The sequence below is a fragment of the Schistocerca nitens genome, chromosome 1 (assembly GCF_023898315.1).
Source record: "Schistocerca nitens isolate TAMUIC-IGC-003100 chromosome 1, iqSchNite1.1, whole genome shotgun sequence".
NCBI lineage: Eukaryota > Metazoa > Arthropoda > Insecta > Orthoptera > Acrididae > Schistocerca > Schistocerca nitens.
In genome coordinates, this window is record NC_064614.1 from 217,910,046 (window position 1) to 217,929,770 (window position 19,725).

A 19,725-nucleotide genomic window follows, 5' to 3' on the forward strand; every position below is an offset into this window, starting at 1 on the left:
TCCTCCTTACACGAGACATCACAAGAACGTTTCATCAGGCAACGTCGGTCAACTGCTGTTTGTGTATGAGAAATCGACCGGAAACGTTCCTTATGTCAGCACGTTGTAGGTGTCGCCACCGGCGCCAACCTTATGTGAATGTCTGGAAAGCTAATCATTTGCATATAACAGCATCTTCTTCCTATCGGTTAAATTTCACGTCTGTAGCACGACATCTTCGTGGTGTAGCAATTTTAATGGCCAGTAGATTGTGACTGACTGCTGTGTGCCTCTCCTTACTTCCTCCCCCATACGACTCCCACTGTGGGAAAGTCAGATAAATTAGGGCTCATACGGAGTCTTACCGAGAGTCGTTCTGCCCACCCATTATTCAGAAAGAGCGGAAGTGATGATGAGACCCAAAGTATCCTTCGTCACAATCGTAAGGTGGTTGTCGGAGAAGAGATGTGAATATAACTCAAATGGAAAGCAACAACAGACGAGGAAAGCATGTCAATAAAAACAATTCATTAAATCCCCTCCCGAAAATGATGGTAGTGAAAAAAATACAATCTGATCAAAAGTTTCCGGACACCTCTATGTAATGCGCCTCAGATGTTACTGGAGACGGATATTGTTAGTAGAGAAGAAGCAACAGTACAATGGGTTGGTCGGGAGAATCCTGCGTAAGCTACTAATTGGATGTCACTTGAATAACAAATCCATGATGGACGTTTCAACCCTTTAGAGCCGCCCAAGTCGACTTTTGAAGTGTAGGATCGGAGGAACAACTACAACTAAGCCGAAGCCAGGCAGACCTCGTGTACGAATAGACAAGGCTCGTCAAGAATTGTCGATGGTGGTTGTAAACAATCGCATAAAATCAGCGGAGGTAATAGCTCGGGAGATCCAAAGTGCTACCGGCTGTCCAGCCAGCACAGTGGCGTGGGTTGTGTCTATCTCCCTTCTCCCAGTCTTACACTGAAGAGCCGAAGAGACAGGTACACCTGCCTAATATGGTATAGGACCCCCGCGAGCATACAGAAGTGCCGCCAGCACGACGTGTCATGGACTCGACTAATGTCTGAAGTAGTGCTGGAGGGAGCTGACACCATGAATCCTGCGGGGCTGTCCATGAATTCGTAATAGTACGAGAGGGTATGAGATCTCTTCTGAAGAGCATTTTGCAAGGCATCCCAGATATGCTTAATAATATTAGTGTCTGGGGAGTTTGGTGGCCAACGGAAATGTTTACACTCAGAAGAGTGTTCCTGGGGACAGTCTGTAGCAATTCTGGCCGTGTAGTGTGTCGCTTTGTCCTGCTGGAATTGGCTAGGTCTGTCGGCATGCACAATGGGCATGAATGGATGAAGGTCATTAGACAAGATACATACGTGTCTCCTGCCAGAGGCGTATCTAGACGTATCAGGGGTCCCGTATCACCCCAATTGCACACGCCCCATACCATTGCAGAGCCTCCACCAGCTTGAACAGTCCCCTGCTGACAAGCAGGGACCATGGATTCATGAACTAGTCTCCATACCCATACACGTCCATCCGCTCGATACAATTTGAAACGAGTCTCGTCCGACAACATGCATCCAGTCATCAACAGTCCTATGTCGGTGTTGACGGCTCCAGGCGAGGCATAAAGATTTGTATCGTGCAGTGATCAAGGGTACACGAGTGGGCCTTCGGCTCCGAAAGCCCATATCGATGATGTTTCGTTGAATGGTTCCCACGCTGACACTTGTTGATGGCCCAGTATTGAAATCTGCAAAAAATTTGCGGAAAGGTTGCACTTCTGTCACGTTGAACGATTCTCTTAAAGAGAAGGAGATACAAAGGTCGAGCACCTACTCACAAGCCACATGATTGTGTAGCCAGTGTTAGGAGACACTTGAATTGATGTAAAGAGCGACTCCACCGGACACTGAGTGACGGGAAACAAGTGGTCTGGAATGATGAATCACGCTATACCCCGTGTCAATCCGAAGGAAGGGTTTGGGTTTGGCTAATATCTGCAGAACGTTACGCGCCATGACGTGTAGTGCCGAATGGTGTTAGAGTATGGGGGTGTCTTTCGTTGTTAGGGTGTGGTCCCCTTCCTGCGTTTAAGAAAATGCTAAATGCAGCAGGATATGAACTCTTATTACATCACTGTCAGCATTTTGCGGATCACATGTTATAAAATATGTGGCCTCTAGCAAAAATGGTTTTAATTTGTTAAATGTGCATGTAGAGAAACAGTTGGAAGACAATGATTGTATCTGTGGTGTCACAGCCAGACACCACACGTGCTAGGTGGTAGCTTAAATCGGCCGCGGTCCTGTAGTACATGTCGGACCCGCGTGTCGCCACTGTGTGATCGCAAACCTAGCGCCACCACAAGGCCGGTCTCGAGAGACTGACTCGAACTCAGCCCAGTTGTACGGACGACAGAGCTAGCGACTAGACGTACGAAGCCTTTCTCTCTCATTAACCGAGAGACAGAATAGCCTTCAGCTAAGTTAATGGGCACGAACTAGCAAGGCGCCATTAGCCTTACAGTGATTGTAATTAGAGTCTCACTTGTGTTCACCATAGAGATGTACAAGAAGAAATTAAAGGTAAGTATATGAGAAGCTCCGTTCTTTTCTTCATAGCATTAATTACGTATCCTGTTCCAGTACTTCACGCCCGTCTGCGTTAGTCTAGCGTGCATTAAGCCACCTCTATCTACAAGGTGTTGGCCCAGCTGCCGACACATCAGTATCAGCGTAGCAGTGCACCACGTCATAAACCAGCATCTATGAGGCATTGGTTTGGGGTCAATAACATACCTGATGTGGTCTATTCTGACCACGGTACCGACCTCAATCTAAGAGGACACATTTGGGATGATTCAGACCGCTGCGTTTTAGTCACTACGTTCACTGATTTCGGATCTCGCGTAAGAATACTCCACAGACATTCATACACCACACTGAACATGTCTCCAGCAGAATCATAGCCGTCATAAATCTAAGGATCTACACGCCCCATGTTAATGACTAATAGATGTGTGGATACTTTTTGTTTGGAATGCTGTAACTGAAGGCTTTTGTTCATTTATCCCAAGCCTGCACGGTAGCTGAAAAGATCTTTATTGCCATTGCTCATAAAGGTGGCAGATCGCACGCAGTAGTACGTATCAACTTAAACACTTGTATGGCAGGGCCGCACTAGAACAGATATGTGGTAACAGGATTAGAAAATAGAATCAGAAAGTGGTCCACGTAGTCCCTAATCTGTTTAATATGTGTTTAGTTAGCGAATTTTAGTTGTGAGTCATATATGGAGCTTCACGATTCATTTCACAGTTCATTACATCGCTGGTACATGTGGACGGGTATACATTGTATTTCTGTACGAATGTGGCATAAAAACAGTACAATACTGTACATGATTACGTCTATCAGCCGACACACACAGAAAGCTGACATATCGTGGTATCAGCTGTCTTGAGTACTGATATCAATTGAAAAATTAACGTCAGCTGGCGAGTCAAAACATTTATCTTCCTTATCGGCAGACTTGAAAGGAAATCAGCGTTCGTGAGTTGTGCTGTGGACCTGAATATAGTTTCGTAGTCGTAATTTGACAAAAGCAGCGTTGAGCGTTCGTGTAGGAACAGTACTGTTCGGTACCTAGATAAATACTAAAGGGTGTTGTCTGTGAGGAGCATAAATTTATGTTAATAAACACAGTCATGAAATTTCTTGATCGCCAATATAGTCGCTAGAGCCTCGTCCTCGATCTGGCTGTAATTTCTTTGTACCGCTGTTGGAGTCTTTGAAGCGAACGTAATTTGTCGTTCCGAACCACGATGTCCTGCGACAAAATGGCGCCTGTGCCATAATCTGAAGCATGCACAGTAATTGTGAGCATTTTGCTCGGATCTCACCTTCAAAATTGAATATGACCCACACTATGCAGCAATAAACTTAGAATTTTGAGCTGTGAATTATCAAACCAAAGAAACACTAATTCCTTTCCAGGTATGTGCTTCTCCATGCTTCTGTGCCCGTTGTCATTAAAGGTAAAATCTTCTAGGTTGTTAGGCCGTGTCATGCTCCTCTTCAGTTTCTGCTACGTGATTTTCGACACCCTGCTGGGATCTTCTTCTGGATTTTCTGGCGTTCGACCATTAATGAAAAAGAGAGGATCCCAGCAAAGGGGTCGAAACGTAGATCGCGTAGCAGAAACTGAGATGGAGCAAGACGTGGCCTAACAACCTAGAAGATTCTCACTTCATTTTGAAATAACCCTAAGTTATTAAGAAAATTTACGTTTGTGGGATGAGCGTGGGCACGTAATGAAATTCATGAGTGATGATCTCTATAATAATATATTACTACTATTCTGAACGTCTGAGCATTCAACACACGTTGGCTGCTTCACAAAGCCGCAACAGTTAGGCTGAGCCGTCCTCCTGCGTCTTGTTTAAGATGCGATCCCTGTAAGGAAAGACGTACTCTCGTGGTTGGAACTATTTTCTGTTGTCACCCAAAATGAACGATACTAAAATTTTTTGTAAGCGAGTGCTGAAGGGCTATCTACAGATCTGCTAGGTTTAGATTACAAGGCTGTACCTAATTGTAAATCACCTCACAGCAGAGGTATACTAGCGCTTATAACGTGCTTTCTCATACAAGGATCCTACACAAAGGCCACTACCAGCTGGGTGAAAATTAATAATTGTAAATTGATAGGAGCTCCCACAAAATTAAAGCCATGCAAAAATAGATCTTGTTGTTCGTTATAAACGGAAATAATTTCCGTCTCTCTCTCTCTCTCTCTCGTTACGTAAAAGTAATTACTTATCACTTAATATCGAATTTCTTAAATAAAATTAAGTAAGTGCCCTTGATTATTTGCGATTATTATACAGGGTGATTCAAAAAGAATACCACAACTTTAAAAATGTGTATTTAATGAAAGAAACATAATATAACCTTCTGTTATACATCATTACAAAGAGTATTTAAAAAGGTTTTTTTCACTCAAAAACAAGTTCAGAGATGTTCAATATGGCCACCTCCAGACACACGAGCAATATCAACCCGATACTCCAACTCGTTCCACACTCTCTGTAGCATATCAGGCGTAACAGTTTGGATAGCTGCTGTTATTTCTCGTTTCAAATCATCAATGGTGGCTGGGAGAGGTGGCCGAAACACCATATCCTTAACATACCCCCATAAGAAAAAATCGCAGGGGGTAAGATCAGGGCTTCTTGGAGGCCAGTGATGAAGTGCTCTGTCACGGGCTGCCTGGCGGCCGATCCATCGCCTCGGGTAGTTGACGTTCAGGTAGTTACGGACAGATAAGTGCCAATTCATCACTAAACACAATCTTTGAAACGAAAGATTCATCTGTTTCCATTTGAGCAAGGATAAAATCACAGAAATCGATTCTTTTAATCTTATCAGCTGCAGACAGTGCTTGAACCAATTTCAGACGATAAGGTTTCATAACTAACCTTTTTCGTAGGACTCTCCATACAGTTGATTTGTGGAATTTGCAGCTCTCTGCTAGCTCTGCGAGTCGATTTTCCTGGGCTGCGAACAAATGCTTGCTGGATGCGTGCTACATTTTCATCACTCGTTTTCGGCCGTCCAGAACTTTTCCCTTTGCACAAACACCCATTCTCTGTAAACTGTTTATACCAAAGTTTAATACACCACCTATCAGGAGGTTTAACACCATACTTCGTTCGAAATGCACGCTGAACAACTGTCGTCGATTCACTTCTGCTGTACTCAATAACACAAAAAGCTTTCTGTTGAGCGGTCGCCATCTTAGCATCAACTGAACGCTGACGCCTAGTCAACAGCGCCTCAAGCGAACAAATGTACAACTAAATGAAGCTTTATAGCTCCCTTAATTCGCTGACAGATAGTGCTTAGCTCTGCCTTTTGTCGTTGCAGAGTTTTAAATTCCTAAAGTTGTGGTATTCTTTTTGAATCACCCTGTATTACGTTCTTCACTACACTGATGTCGCACTATATTACGTTTGAACTCATCTCCCTCTATTTAATTTACCGACTGTGTACAGAAACGGAGCAAAACGTAGAAAAAATAAATATGCCGTAACAATATTTATAGTAATTTGTTAATCAAGGTTTCGGTCAGAGTTGCAAATAACTGCCATCTTCCTTTGGTTTGGCGAGCATTCAGGCACCGTATCACCTCGAGTGTCCCGCTAAATCATCTGCTCTTAATACAATATGAAATGTCTGGGTCAGTTTGGAACAGCGAGTGAAACGTAGCAATCAGTATGCCTGCAATCTAGCACCTCCGCGGGATCTAATCATCAATGAGTGGCTTCAGGTGTACATGGCATACCTGTAGAGACTCGTTGAACTGAGGCCGCTATCGAGGCTAGAGACGTTGGTACACGGTATTATCGTGGTGAGTCAGCATATACAGAGGGATCCAAAAAATGTATCCACTGTTTAAAAGTCCATAACTGGCAAACTAATTGACTTAGTTGTCTCATCTTTGGTAGTGTAATATTTTGTAGCTCCAGCAATCGCCACAGAAGCGTTGTATTGCGTTGTTTTGTTTTTTCAGATGACAGTCGCCAGATAGTCAGTGTTTTACCGGTGAGGTGTACCTTCAGAAACTTCAGACATCCATTTTACATGCCATCCGAGACTTGTATGGAGACGGAAGAGTTTACTTTCAACAAGATAGTGCCCCAGTCCACTACCAAAACCGTGTTAGGGCGTACGTCGGCGAAAATCTACCAGGAAGATGAATAGGCCGTAGAGGTGCTGTGGAGTATCCACCACGTTCCCCAGACCTAACTCATCTGGACTTTTACCTGTGGGGAACACTAAAGGACGTCGTTTATCGACAAAATCCACGCACATTGGATGAACTTCGAGAATCCATAGTACATTCATGTGCAAATATCCAACTGAACACGTTGCAGTCAGTAGTTCGTGCTGCAGTTCGGCGGCATCGTTTGTGTGTGTATGTTAATGGTGACCATTTCGAACACCTACAGTGATACCTTTAAGTTGGACTTTAACCTACACTTTCACCAAGAATGAGACAACTCCGTCAATTAGTTTGCAAGGTATGGACTTTTAAACAGTGGATACATTTTTTTAGACATCTCTGTATATTTTTAGCCGTTGTACAAACGAACTAACTGATGAGATAGGATCTCTGTTTTATACGTCCGGGATTTTACCCGTACAAAGCTTTTTGCATCCTAGTTTACTTAAACCTGTACTACAAGGGTCGTTCAGTAAGTAATGCCCCACATTTTTTTCTCAGAACATATTTATTGTTAGCAGTCGGAATTTGGTGACAATATACATCAACATTTTTCCACGTAGTCTCCATCATGGTTTATGGCCGTATGCCAACGTTGTGGAAGAACATATGTTCCCTGCTGGTAAACACTCTTCTCCTGTAGGCGCAGCCATGTTTTGACTCCAGAATCTTTAATCGACCGAAAGAGATGGAATTCCGAGGGTGCCAGGTCTGGACTACACGGCGGATGAGGCAATGATGTGACAGGACGTCTCGAGCGTGACTGATCATGGACTTCTGTTTCTGCATTTCCTGAGGCTGTAACTTTCCTTACCCATCGCCCAACTGTACTATCAACTGCAGCATCACCATACATCGCACACAAACGTTTATGGATGTTCACCACGGTTTCTTTTTCTGAACACAAGACTTCAATAACAGCACGCTGCTTGTATCTTGAGTCGTATGTAGACGCCATTGTGACGCTGTACTACGGCTCTGCTATACAGGGTGAAAAGTATTTAAACCGACAAACTGTGGGAGGTTGTAGGGGACATCAAAACAATTTTCCCTAGTGCCGTTTTTTCCTATGAGGAGTATTTAAACCGGTAGAGGAAGATTTCTCTGGCGGCAAATTAATTAAACCAACAAACACTTTTCCATTTTATTATGACCAAGAGACAACCCATTAACACAACCCAATTTCAATTACAGTAGATTTACAAAAATGCCTCCATTGACACGTAAACAAAGGTTACACTGTCGGATCATGTTCTGTCTGACACGGGCAAAAGCCCCAGGAGTATCCTGAATTGTTCCTGCTGCTGCTACTATCCGGGCAACCTGCTCCTCTTGCGCAAAAGGAGTCGCGTAAACAAGGCTGCGCATCGCTCCCCACACAAAAAAGTCCAGAGGGGAGATATCTGGTGGTCGAGCAGGCCATGGTACAGGACCACCCCTGCCAATCCACGTTTCTGGGAACCGTAGATCCAGGAATCGACGCACACGACGACTGAAATGTGCCGGCGCCCCGTCATGTTGGAACCACATGCGTTGTCTTGTAGGGAGCGGGACGTCTTCCAGCAATTCTGGCAACGCTCTGGCGAGACCAAACATGCGAATTGTGCATCTTGAAGACTCCATCACGCCCGTACGTTGCTTCATCGGTAAACAACACAGACGATGGAAATGAAGGATCAGCCGGCCGAAGTGGCCGTGCTGTTAAAGGCGCTGCAGTCTGGAACTGCAAGACCGCTTCGGTAGCAGGTCCGAATCCTACCTCGGGCATGGATGTTTGTGATGTCCTTAGGTTAGTTAGGTTTAACTAGTTCTAAGTTCTAGGGGACTAATGACCTCAGCAGTTGAGTCCCATAGTGCTCAGAGCCATTTGAACCATTTTTTTTTTAAATGTAGGATGCATTTCACACTGTTCCAGGTACCACTGCGAAAATTGTGCTCTGGGTGGATAATCAACTGGATCCAGGTTGTGGACGCGCTGTAAGTGAAATGGACGTAACGTTTTCTCTCGAAGGACTGTTCTACATTCGTCTGATTCGCCCCCATGTTACGTGCAATTGCAAGAGTGCTGATCGAAGGATCGCCCTCTAAATGCTGCAAGACAGCTTCATCAAATTGCAGCATTCTTACCGTGCGACGGCGTTCCTGTCCAGGTAATCTGCTAAGTGACCGGGTCTTACGCAGACGTTGGTACACAGCAGCAAAGGTCATATGATGCGGGGTACGGCGATTAGCATATTGTTGTCGATAAACCCGCTGTGCAGCTCGTCTGTTGTGGGGCGCTACGTAGTACGCACCAACCATATCAGTGTACTCACTCCAGGTGTATCGCTCCGTTAGTAAACAGAGACAATGCACTACTACACTGGTGGGCAGCAGTTGCCTACAAATGAAGAGCGTAATACGGCCTCTAACAACTGAAGAGCGTAATATGGTCTCCACCGGTTTAAATACTCCTCATAGGAAAAAAATGACATTAGGGAAAAATATTTATTTTGATGTCCCATACAACCTCCCAGAGTTTGTCGGTTTAAATACTTTTCACCCTGTATGCCAGAACCGTTAGAAACTTCACCGGCTCACAGAACAAACATCAAATCTGAAACACCAACAAGGACGTTTGTCTATGTATATTAATGGCTTTTAAAAAAAATGTGGGGCATTAATTATCGAATGGCCCTCGTGATAATAAATGTGTAATACTGCCGCGCCTGTCTCTTTCTACGATCGCAGGTTCGAATCCTGCCTCGGGCATGAATGTGTGTGATGTCCTTAGGTTAGTTAGGTTTAAGTAGTTCTAAGTCTAGGGGACTGATGACCTCAGATGTTAAGTCCCATAGTGCTCAGAGCCATTTGAATTTGTCTCTTTGAACTCGCTTCTCCAGGACTACAAGAATTTTCATGGGGTTTTCGCAAAAAACCTGATCGCAGTTTGGTGAACCGCATAGACTTTATTTGCATCAAATCAGATCACGGATAAAAAAAAACTTTATCGACGATAATATAAAATCGAAAGTAATTCTCTGTTGTCCACTAGCCCGCCGAAACAATTTCGATGAAATCTGGTATAGAAATAGTGTGAACCATGAGGCAGAACATAGGCTACTTGATAAAAGTGCGTAATCCATGACAGTTATTTATTTGAAGAATATTATGTAGATTAGGAAGAAATGTTTACTCTTTTACTTCTGATCTTTATCATATTTGTGAAATGTTTTCTATTGGGTTATCTGTGTTGCACGATACAACATAAAGTAATGAATACACTAGTTACAAATCTTCATTGAGTTTAGTCCACACTTTCACACTAGTTGTTGTATACTGTACGCGTTGTGAAGTGTGTACCTACTTCAACGAGCGCATTACATAGATGTACGCTCCTGTCCAGCCCCTCTGTATGCACTGCTCGGCAGTCACACTGCGCGTGCCGACGCATCGTGCTTTGGGACAGCTAGGGAGCGAGGGAGAGGGGCGTCGTCAAGAGCTCTGCTTAGCCGAACAGGCTGACATGTGAGGGCAGCTGACGTTATTGCATTTACAGTAGCTTACTTGAATGAGATTTTCACTCTGCAGCGGAGTGTGCGCTGATATGAAACTTCCTGGTAGATTAAAACTGTGTGGAGCGAGACTCGAACTCGGGACCTTTGCCTTTCGCTGTCAAGTGCTCTACTGCCTGAGGACGGGGCGTGAGTCGTGCTTGGGTAGCTCAGTTGGTAGAGCACTTGCCCGCGAAAGGCAAAGGTCCCGAGTTCGAGTCTCGGTCCGCACACAGTTTTAATTTGCCAGGAAGTTTCAGTAGCTTACTTATTCGCCATCACTCGTCATTATAAAATTACCAGTATGTGTTTTCAGCCACAGTTAACAACTAGTAATGATACTAACTGTAAATAGTTATAATAGTGCCGCGTGGAATTAGCCGAGCGGTCGAGGGCGCTGCAGTCGTGGACTGTGTGGCTGGTCCCGGCGGAGGTTCGAGTCCTTCCTCGGGCATGGGTGTGTGTGTTTGTCCTTAGGGTAATTTAGGTTAAGTAGTGTGTAAGTTTAGGGACTAATGACCTTAGCGGTTAAGTCCCATAAGATTTCACACACATTTGAACATTTTTTGAGTAATAATAGTATCTCAGCCATTTGAAATAAATACTGGAGTTAGGCAGGGTAATGGTTTAACACCTTTACTGTTTGTGTTCTAGAGAAAATTGTAAGGATCTGGAATTCGGAGCTAAAAAATTACAAAATTGAACCAATAACTCTGGGAAGGAAAAAAAATGCAACTAAGGTAAACTGCGTGGCTTTTGGGGATGATTTTGCAATACTTTCAGAAAACCTGACAGAAACAGTTATTCAAATAAACCTTCTGGAAAAAATGGCAAACAGAACTGGTCTCAAAATTGCAGCTGAAAAAACAAAATTCATGACGAATATAAAAAATGCACCAAAATTCATAGAAACACAAACTGGTAAAATAGAGCGAGTCAATAACTTTAAATATCTTGGAGAAACTATGCAACAGAATGGACTAGAAAAATCTTCAATAGATGAAAGAATTAACTAAATGAAAGAGCATATGGTTTGATCAAAAATATTTACAACAAGAAATGTATTATAAGAAAAACAAAACTAAAACACTATACCACAGTGGTACGACCAGAACGTTTATATGGATTTGAATGGCTAACGATCAACTATAAGATCGACAAACTAGAGGTACTGGAAAGATGGACTATTAAAAAATAATGAGTGCAATAAAAACTGCATATGGTTGGAGAATAAGAAGTAACGAGGAGATCTACAAAAATATAGAGAAAATATCTAAAGTAATGACCAAACGAAGATTAAACTTTTTCGAGCATCTCTACCGAATGGATGGAAACAGACTATCAAAACAAATACTCCTATACTTCTGGAAGAAGAAATCGACAGTAGCGTGGATCACAGAAGTAGGGTAAGATGTAGAAAAAAACAACATCAAAGAATCAGAAATAGCAGAAAGCAAACGTTTTAAAAATAAAATACTCAATTTGGAAGGCTTTCAAAGCAAAAGAAATAAAAAATCGGGAACGACATGGACAGAAGAAAGGAAGAGACTTCATGGGGAGAAAATGAGAGAATACTGGAAAAACAGGAAAAAACAACAAAGGAAGAAGAGGAACTGACCTTGTTAACGTGATCCTGGTTGGTCAATACGATTGTAACAAAATTGTAATAATATGGGTAGTAAAAGAAGTGAAGGGTAGATCTGAAACAAGATCTGGGCCATTTGGAATAACAGTACCGACTACCGCTGCTACTACTACTATTAGTACTACTACTACTACTACTACTAATAATAATAATAATAATAATAATAACAGTCACAGTAGAAAGTAAAACTGTCTTCCTTAGTGTAGAAGTTAGTTGTTATAGTGAGTTCTAAGAGAAAAGATTGATATATGCTGCCCCACCTAAGGACTTTTATAAATGAGAAATATGTCGTGGAAATGAGGTTGCTTACTTGTAGTGGAGTGAATGGCGCATTTAAAAACGAGAGCACATATTACTGTTTTGTGAGCTAGGTCGATTGGTGCCTTTTGAAACCTGAGATGTTATTTGGTTCTCAGATAGAGTGGGCAGTCATTACAAAGTCTGATCCCTGCTACTGAATAGTATTTAGAGGATGCATCCTGATGACTGAAGGAGGCAGAAAAGGTTTTGCTCTGGAGGGGACCAGAGTTTCTGCTATACTGGCGTTCCCCATGGTCCTGTTATAGGCCCTTTGCAGTTCCATATCTATATAAAAGATTTTGGAGACAATCTGATCAGCTGTCTTACGTTGTTTGCAGATTACACAGTCATTATCGACTAGTGAAGTCATCATAAGATCAAAGCAAATTGCAAAACGTTTTAGAAAAGATGCTTGTATGGAACGAAAACTGGCAGTTGACCCTAAATACCGAAAAGGATGAGGTCATCCACATGAGCGCCAAAAGAAATCCGTTAAACTTCGGTTACACGATAAATCAGTCAGATCTAAAGGCCTTAAATTCAGCTAAATACCTCGGAATTAAAATTACGAATAACTTAAATTGGAAGGTACACATAGAAAATGTCGTGGTAAAAGCTAACCAGAGACTGCCTTTTAGCCGGCCGGAGTGGCCGTGCGGTTCTAGGCGCTACAGTCTGGAACCGAGCGACCGCTGCGGTCGCAGGTTCGAATCCTGCCTCGGGCATGGATGTGTGTGATGTCCTTAGGTTGGTTAGGTTTAATTAGTTCTAAGTTCTAGGCGACTGATGACCTCAGAAGTTAAGTCGAATAGTGCTCAGAGCCATTTTTTTAGACTGCGTTTTATTGGCAGGACACTTAGAAAATGTAACAGATCTACTAAACAGGCTACCTACACTACGCTTGTCCGTCCTCTTTTAGAATACTGCTGCGTGGTGTGGGGTCCTTACCACATAGGATTGACGGAGTACATCGAAAAAGTTCAAAGAAGGGTAGCATGTTTTGTATTATCGCGAAATATGGGAGAGAGTGTCACTGAAATGATGCGGGATTTGGGATGGACCTCATTAAAACAAAGGCGCTTTTCGTGGCGGCGGAATCTTCTGCCGACATTTCAATCACCAACTTTCTCCTACGATTGCGAAAATATTTTGTTGAGACCGACTTACGGAGGGAGGAACGATCACCATAATCAAATAAGTGAAATCAGAGCTCTTACGGAAAGATGTAGGTGTTCGTTCTTTCCGCGCGCTACACGAGATTGGAATAACAGAAAATTGTGAATGAGGTTCGATGATCCCTTCACCAGACACGTAAATGTGATTTGCAGAGTATCCGTGTAAATACAGATGTAGATAAGAGCGCTAATGTAGAGGAGAGAGAGGAGGGTGTGTATACAGTGATTTAGCGGTAAAGCAGACTGAGTTAGAAAAATAAAGTGAACAGTGACTACCACACGCTCGTAATTTCACACTTCTCCCTACCAATGTAATCCGAGTAAAATGAACTCGCTTATGCAGGTACCTCGGACAGATTTGTTTACTCGCAGGAGACAGTTACAAAAGCGCAGATTTCTCTACTACGTCAAATAAACACGGACCACCGGCCAGAAATAAATTCGCTCTTTATACACAGCCATTAAAACAGACCTGGAGCGCGGCGGGCAATTTAGCGGCTTCTGTTGGCGGGTCAACGCACAGAAACGCACTCGTGCTGACAGCGTTCTGTTAAATATGACGACGCATCTGGAACACTTCTTTCCGACACCAGTCACGTGCGGAAATTTACTGGGAAGGTAAAACGCGGCGCATATTTCTGTGACTGACCCGCCCTATGTAGGACACAGTAGACTATCCACCACGCCTCTACTGTATGTGTGTCGGCAGCGGGGCCCATGCGGTTCTAGGCGCTGCAGTCCGGAACCGCGGGACTGCTACGGTCGCAGGTTCGAATCCTGCCTCGGGCATGGCTGTGTGTGATGTCCTTAGGTTAGTTAGGTTTAAGTAGTTCTAAGTTCTAGGGGACTGATGACCTAAGATGTTAAGTCCCATAGTGCTCAGAGCCATTTGAACCATATACTGTATGTGTTTATGGATTGTTACTACCTTCCAAAGATTCCATAAGATAAAAACGATTCCCAAGGTAACACAGTCACAGAGAAACCTGTGACATTTATTTTCATAAAAAGCAGCTCATATGGCTAAAGCTTTTTAGTTTCTGATTCTGGTCACCGGTATCTGACTTTTATAAAAATATTAAGTGAGAAGGTTGTCTTCCGTAATAATGTCGAAAAAATTGTTTATGTAATTCCAACATTGTGCTGGTATTCGGATCAGCAACGCACTGTATTTGTAAGTTATTAATTAAAGTTTGCGTCAGAGTTCCAGAAAAATGGTTCAAATGGTTCTGAGCACTATGGGACTTAACATCTATGGTCATCAGTCCCCTAGAACTTAAATGTGATTTGCAGAGTATCCACGTAAATATAGATGTAGATAAGAGCGCTAATGTAGAGGAGAGATAGGAGGGTGTGCATACAGTGATTCGAACCTGCGACCATAGCAGCAGCGCGGTTCTGGACTGAAGCGCCTAGAACCGCTCGGCCACAACGGCCGGCAAGATTAGGACATATAACGATTTCCCATAGACATCAAACAATTGCGAAACATTGCCGGGTTCGGCAGTCGTACAGCAAAAAAAGGTTGCTGGAAATTAACAATGCCAGTCGTCTCATTGACTCTTTATTCGTGGTTTAATAAAACAAATACGAAAAATCAATATGATTTACCTTTAGTGATTTTAAGAGTAAAAATCTTCGAAGAAAATTCTGTTTCACTCTAAAATTTAGTTACGCGCTAATCTTTATGATGGGGTGAGCGGGGGTACTCGCTAATATCTGGTTAAAGTAAGGGGTAATGGTCTCAGAAATGCTGTGAACCACTGATCTACGCTGTGATAACAACTGAACAACTGGCACTAATTGTATCTGGTGGCCCTCGAATTTGCGAGAGCAACTGCCTGATTGGATAACTTCAAAGCTAATCAACTTGGAAACGACGCGACGTATCGAATTATTTCTTAACAGTTATTTCTCAGCACGACCTAACCTGCAGCACCCTCACAGGCTTTTGAGAATGTTTTTCACCACCCTTATCTAGCTGCCAGCTGTGACGTCACTGCTGTCACGACATTGTACAAAATCAAATATATCTTAAGGCCTCCGGCATAAAACCCGTCGATTACTGAAAGCAGTTACTGATCTGGCAAGTCTCAAATTGCCTGGGCTGTGCAAGGTACCTTGCGTGTGTGGCCACTCTTTCGTCGGACAAATATCGCGAACATCAGAACAGCGCAGGAAGGAGCATAAGGGTTTTTATCGCCTACCCTACCCCGAAAAATCCGCTTTAGCTAAGCATGCTCTGGAAAACGATCACTGGATCAAATTCGACGAAACCTCTGTAATGGCTCGCACCAGCGGCTTCTGGGACTGTGTAATTAACGTCAGCAAAATGAAAATCACCGATAACCCCTTTAATAGAGATGGCGGCCTACAGCTCTGCGCTGCGTGGGGTCCAGCGAACGCGAGGTTGAAGCGTGCCCAGCGAATGTTGGCGGAGTCAACCATATACTGTGATCCCGCGAGCGTTTGTGAAATCACAGCCGGCAGCTAGAGTATGTAAGGGCGTACCAGCAGCGCATCGGCGGTCATTCCATTTGACAGGGAGTGCTTGGTCGGTAGCTCGTGGTATCTTAACGTGACGCTGCTTGAAATTCGAGAAAGTTTTATTCAGTGTTATCGCCGCGAGACTCTGCATTATTACAGTTCTCCCATTCGTTGTATTCGTTCATTATCCCCTCGTAGTCCTATTTGAAAAGGGTGCCACACACATGAGCAATATTCTGAGAAAAGTCGCACGTTTGTAGACTGACTCCTCTTTTCCACTATCTTACCAATGAACCGAAGTCTTCCACCTGCTTTACCTATGTGTGTCATTATTCCACTTCATGACCACACGAATCGTTACACTCGCGTGTTCGTTGGGATTGACTGATTCCAGTTGTGATTAACTGTCATAGGATACCACTTCTTCTTTCGTTGTGTAAAGTGCACAGTTTTACATTTCTGAAGATTTAGGGCAAGTTCCCAACCTTTCTACCACTTTTAAATCTGACCAAGACATGGTTGATAATTTGTTCAGGCTTTTTCAGTCAGTTCTCCATTATAGCCAACTGTCCCATCAGCGAAAAGACTGAGGTCATTAGTCACTATTGTCTATCAGGTCATTAACATACAATATGAAGAGCAAGGGTCCCAACAAACTTCCCTGGGGATGCCGGAGTTACTTCTACATCTGTCAGTGGTTCTCTAACGAAAATTCCATGCTGCGTCCCGCTTATCAAGAAATCCTCAATCCATTCACAAGCTCGTTTGATACCCCATATCGTCGTACTTTCTTTAATAAGCATGGTGTGAAGCTGTGTCATTAAAACTAGGACATTCTTGCACATTTCAAGTAATACATGCTACACATTAAAAAAAAAAAGTTGTGAGACGATGGTGTTATAATGTTACCGATACCATACTGCATTTTTCAAATAGTTCAAATGGCTCTGAGCACTTTGGGACTTAACATCTATGGTCATCAGTCCCCTAGAACTTACAACTACTTAAACCTAACTAACCTAAGGACATCACACAACACCCAGTCATCACGAGGCAGAGAAAATCCCTGACTCCGCCGGGAATCGATCCCGGCAACCCGGGCGCGGGAAGCGAGAACGCTACCGCACGACCACGAGCTGCGGACTACTGCATTTTTGTTTTTGTGCTGTACCTGAGGTTCTAGTACCTAAGAAGATTACGTTTCATCGTTCCTTAATGCACTGTTTATCGAAGACACTGATGTACTTATTCTCCATCGACAAGCATATGAAAAAATACGGCACCTATGTTATTCCTAATACCTGTCGGCACTTTCCGCAGAAGCTGCAACGTTACACTGTTTTTCGTCTTCTAGCATGCGACGTCTTTCTCGTGGTTCATGACCTGTTGCAAGATTCAAATTACGTATGCGACTAACTTATTTTTTTTTAGTAAGCAGGTATTCTTCCATTCTTGAAGAACTCTTTTTTTTTTTTTTTTTTTTTTTTTTTTTTTTTTTTGTATTTCATGATTTTATTTAGCCTTGCAAATAGAGCTGTAGGCAGTTTAATATCAAAGCACAATCACAAGAAACACTGAATAGGCATTTGTACATGTTGCCATCTTAGCGCAAAAATGATTATTTTCAACAAACCATAACGACATTGGTACTTTATACTTTCTATGGACGTATGCTACAAACCAAAGTCTCTAAAGATGAATTATTCAAAAATGGTTCAAATGGCTCTGAGCACTATGGGACTCAACTGCTGTGGTCATCAGTCCCCTAGAACTTAGAACTACTTAAACCTAACTAACCTAAGGACATCACACACATCCATGCCCGAGGCAGGATTCGAACCTGCGACCGTAGCAGTCGCACGGTTCCGGACTGCGCGCCTAGAACCGCGAGACCACCGCGGCCGGCGATGAATTATTCGCTTAACACTTTCGCTACGCGTGGAGACCCTGAGTGATCACGCTACTCACTACGTTCGATATTGTTAGAGCTTTAACTGATCGTGCATCTTAGTAGTCTCGTGCGTAGTCGGTTTCTTGTGTTACTAAACTGTATTTTTCTTTTTCATTAACCAATTTTCTATCACTATGGCGTCTTTTTATTACTACTGAGAGTTTCCCTGAGTTCTGAGTTTCTAAACTGTGATCTTTTTAAATATGATTATGTTAATTTAATTAGCTGTCCAGAGGCTGAGGCTACTGCATACGTTACGATCAGCGCTTGCCTCTGTCAACGCGGACCATTCGTTAGCCCAGCTACTGCTGCCTATTGCTAGACCGTCATCGGTAGGTCGTCCTCAGCAAGACTTTTAAATGACCCACTTGCTTGAGTTGAAGGTGACATGACCCACTTTGATAACCTTTAATAGTAATAATGATCGGAAAGGAAAGTGCTGTTTCTGAGGAAACGTCATTTCGTCATCAGCCAGCTGCAGGATCTGTCGCGGCAGAAATGAAAGAAGTTTTCCTTATCAAGATCCTTTGGTGGTTTACTGGTGGTCGCTTTGTTCACCCACTCGTCCACAAGGAGCAAAGGAGTCTTTTCACGCCGATCTCCCACCGAATCGACCTCAACCACGCCGAACAGTGGCGGCACGGACACATCCTGCCGCGCCGCTGCTCAGTGGGAGCAGAAATATGCGGCTGTCTAGTTTGGATCAAAGGGAAAGGCAATCTTAGAGGCGGTTGAGCAGAGGCTTTATCCGGGTTGCAGCTGGCAATACCAAGACGCTCCTTACCTGCGTCAAGAGACAGTCTGTGACATTTAGTCTATCTGTCACATGTTGCGCACCTATGTCTCTCTCTCTCTCTCTCTCTCTCTCTCTCTCTCTTTGTGTGTGTGTGTGTGTGTGTGTGTGTGTGTGTGTGTGTGTGTGAGTGAGTCAAAAAAAAAATGGGTAAAATGGCTCTGAGCAATATGGGACTTAACATCTGAGGTCATCAGTCCCCTAGAACTTAGAACTACTTAAACCTAACTAACCTAAGGACATCACACATATCCATGCCCGAGGCAGGATTCGAACCTGCGACGGTAGCGGGCGCGCGGTTCCAGACTGAAGCGCCTAGAACCGCTCGGCCAGATCGGTCGGCAGTGAGTTAGTAATACTTAATGCTAGACCATAACTTAAACTGGACTTAATACACACTTGCGATCTGCAAGAATGCCTTTTCCTGCAACACAAAAAGATAATACTTCCATTTCTTGACTGTGATGATGCTATTCGTCAAAGACTTTTATATGAGAGTTTACACCGGATGGAAACGGCGATGAATGCACGTATGCGACATGCTTGTCGCAAACGTCAACATACTGGGATTCCGTTATAAAAGAGACGTCTAAAATTAGAATGAACAGCAACAATTTTAACAGAGACCAGGGTTACACACTGAGTGGGGCGTGGGGGCGGGCTTTGGATGCCGAAAAGAAGCTGTGGTGTCACAGCAAGGCACCACACTGACTAGGTTGTAGGCTTGAAATCGGCCGCGGTCCGTCAGTACACATCGGACCCGCGAGTCGCCACTGTCGACGCTAGCAGACCGAGCGCCGCGACTCGGCTGGTCTTAAGAGACAAGCTAGCGCACTGCCTAGTTCTACAGCTGACGTTAATAGGAATGGTTCACTTGTTATAGCTTCAGAGATCTCAGTTGCAGAGACGCTAGTTAGCACAGCCTTCAGCTAGGTCAGTAGCTACGACCTAGCCAGGTGCCACATACAGTTTATGCATTGCCAATTGATCTATGTGTGTGAAGCAATCAGAATTGTAAAGCAGTGTTCGCAGTTCAGTCTACAGGGTGAAAA

General features: G+C 43.5%; 1 protein-coding gene and 1 non-coding gene across 2 annotated transcripts in view; both read left to right on the forward strand.

Moving 5' to 3' along the window:
- The window catches only part of LOC126245997 (somatostatin receptor type 2-like), a 1,701,965-nt gene that overhangs the window by 1,436,380 nt on the left and 245,860 nt on the right, over positions 1 to 19,725 (forward strand). The gene's annotated exons all lie outside the window — the stretch shown is intronic.
- Trnas-cga (transfer RNA serine (anticodon CGA)) lies at positions 10,480 to 10,555 on the forward strand. The gene has a single exon. It is a non-coding gene; the product is annotated as a tRNA-Ser (tRNA).